The following is a 2,956-nucleotide window of genomic DNA, read 5'->3' as shown; positions in this document are numbered from 1 at the left end:
TGTTTCATTAAATACTTCAGCTATCGTTTTTGTACTTCCTTTACACATGTTAATATTTTTTTTTTGTATTCACTGCAAATTGAAAATGAACCAAAAGCTACCGTTATTCTGATTACGAAAACTCAAGACAAGTAGTAATGTTCACCAAGGCAGGAATATTGGTAGAGAAGCAAGTAGTCAACCTAGACTCCTTCATCAACCAAAACTTCTTGATATCGCCGCAGCAAACATGTTTATATTATATATTCTATTTCATGCATAAATATATTATAACTTTTTAAAAACTTGAGTGTACAAATAAAATATTTCAAATACAAATAAAATTTTACAAGGATGAATGGAGTAAATAAAAACAGTTTAGTCCATATGGTGGTTGTCTGGCAATAAAATTAAACTGATACTCTTGATAAGTAAATACTAGCGTGTAATGGTGCTCTCTGACTAGTTATTTTGATAATAGCAGCTCTATATTGCTGACACTGTTTTGGGTAGATGCAAAAGACAATAATGTTGCTACTGCATGGCTGGTAAGGAAGTTATCATCAGAAATTTCTTCGTGGCATACTATTGCAGAGTTCTGCCGGTTGGCCAAAAATTTGTGCTCGTAAAAGCGTTTTTGTTCCTTTTTTAAAACAGATATATTCTCCTCGTTAGCAGCTACGATCACTTCTATCTCAATTTCAAGACTTTCCTCCTGAATGGTTGGTGATCTTCTGAGAATGACATTTACCACCCTTGCAGTCATTGTACCTCCGTGTATGATGAAAAATCTGTCACACTGAAACAAATAACGAAGCGGTAGAGATGGAAAAAATAAATATTGCGTTTTACCAAAGGACCTAAGTAAAATTCAATTATTAATTTAATTAAGGGTTTTGGAAAAAACTCATTGCTTACCACAAGTTGTTGGTGAATCAAAAGCCTCCAATTCAATCAATATTCGTGAAAACCTCTGAACACAGTAAGAAATTTATAGCTTAGCATGATTGACTTGTAATTGTAAGCTAAATAGAAACCGAAACACGCGGTGTGCGCATGCGTGGGGCTAACTCTATCGCTATCGGCAATAAAGTTAACTCTTAATAGAAAGTAACAGTGTTCACCCGCGAATAAATTAATCCGCGAATATGCATGAGAAAGGCAAAACTTGTGCGAAACTTAACTCCACGAATAAATTCATCCTGTAGGGTAATTGGCAGTGGATTTGTCTCTCTTTAAAACCATATCATCAGTAAGTGATTGACGATGTTCAGGACAGTAATACAGTACTATTAATAGACAGATCATGCAAAACAAGCAGAGTGCTAGAACTCTATAACTTATGCTGTAACATTTCTATTTACTGTAACACAACACACCCTTTTTAAGTAATAATCCAGATCATTTTACGAAACTCTTACTGGCTTGACGTACAAGGTCACATCCTGTTCCTTCTTAAAACTTTTACAAATGCAGCATATAGTTGCTTCTCTTCTCACTTTGTGATGACGTTGTGCCAGCAATAATTAGCAATGGCTTTGTCGCTCTTTAAAATAATATCATCAGAAAATGACTGAGGAAGTTACAGACAGTCATAAAATCTCATCATTCGAAACACAGAAAATCTTACAACAAGTTGACCATTAATTTAGGAATTAAAAATGTCTGACTGTTCTCTCTTTAAACTAGTATTATTAAAAAACTTTTGTTGATTACCAATATAACCATACTTGACAAGAATAATGTTTGTTCTTATGGATTAACTCATCATAATCAGTAACATTTGACTGTACGAAAGTGTACTGAAAAGCTTTTACCTCATGAACATAGAGTAACTTTAAGCTGACTACTAACAATACAAGCAGTGGGAGGCTTTAGATAAGCTCTTAGCTTTATTCACTTCTGTTCATATATATACCGATAAGGTCACATTCAGAAAATTGAGAAAGTGCTCAAATTCCTTAGAGCAGAATGAGTTATAGATGGAATTCAACAGGGTAGATGGTGAGTTGAATCTCTCTGTTTTCAATAGTTAAATGGATAGAGACACAATAACAATTTTGTAACTGAATGTATTGTATTTTTTACAGATACATAGTGGTTATTAAACAACGTATTTTTCTTTAGAAACTCTTTCTGGTGTACAGTAAGTAAAGGAGGAGGAGGAGGAGGAGAAGAGTATGGAGGTGAGTGGGTCTTTAGTTAATCAGCTAGAGTTTGTTCTGTTTGTGTCAGCAAACTCTAGGCATGTGGTCAACATTAGCAAAACTATCTTAGAGTGAACCGACACACTTTCAATTGGCTCCTTGCATTGGCTAAGCAAGCATATGCATTAAATATGCGGTTGGGATATAAACATTCTTTCAGCATTTGCATGTTCGCGTTTCTATACAAAAAATCATAGTCAAACCTCTATCTACTGTTGGCATTGAAATATTAAATGTATCTTGTGAAAGCTAGAAGATAAGTGTGGTAAGTTGAGCTATTTTAATATGTAATCCAGTATAACAGCCATGAGTGTTTGTTGTAGATGCGTGGGCTGAAGAACTAGTGTATTGTGATGCATGAAAGACCCATCTAATGATCTTTGGCAGATACGTCAAGTTAGACTCGTCTGCCTTAAAACCTTCTATAATTCAACAGTTCTATAGCTTTACTATTATGTTCTATATTTACACACATTTCTTGCATCACACTATACAGTATTTTCAGCCAAGTTGAAATCAATAAACCAGCAAAGAGTTTATGGGTTGTCGGCATGCTCAATTAAGTAACCAAATCAAAACCAATACTATTTTTTAATACCGATTCCAGTATCAGAAACTGATCAAAACTACCCATTTTGGGGTGCAGCAAAATTATAGATGGGAACTTCCTTAACGTTAAGCATAAAGTCTCCTTTGCTACTAGCAGCCACGATGCATTTGCAATCGTAACCACAAATATGTGAGCTCAGATTTGTGGAACCTTGAGGTCT

General features: G+C 34.6%; 1 long non-coding RNA gene across 1 annotated transcript; it reads left to right on the top strand.

The window, feature by feature from the left end:
• Positions 1-1,850: 1,850 nt before the first annotated feature.
• On the top strand, positions 1,851-2,725 carry LOC137397014 (uncharacterized). Its single transcript, XR_010978699.1, has 3 exons — positions 1,851-1,983; positions 2,107-2,165; positions 2,510-2,725. It is a non-coding gene; the product is annotated as an uncharacterized lncRNA (long non-coding RNA).
• The last annotated feature ends 231 nt before the right edge of the window (positions 2,726-2,956 follow it).

This window comes from Watersipora subatra, chromosome 5 (genome assembly GCF_963576615.1).
Source record: "Watersipora subatra chromosome 5, tzWatSuba1.1, whole genome shotgun sequence".
In the NCBI taxonomy this organism is placed as follows: domain Eukaryota; kingdom Metazoa; phylum Bryozoa; class Gymnolaemata; order Cheilostomatida; family Watersiporidae; genus Watersipora; species Watersipora subatra.
This window is presented reverse-complemented; position numbering and strand designations above follow the sequence as displayed.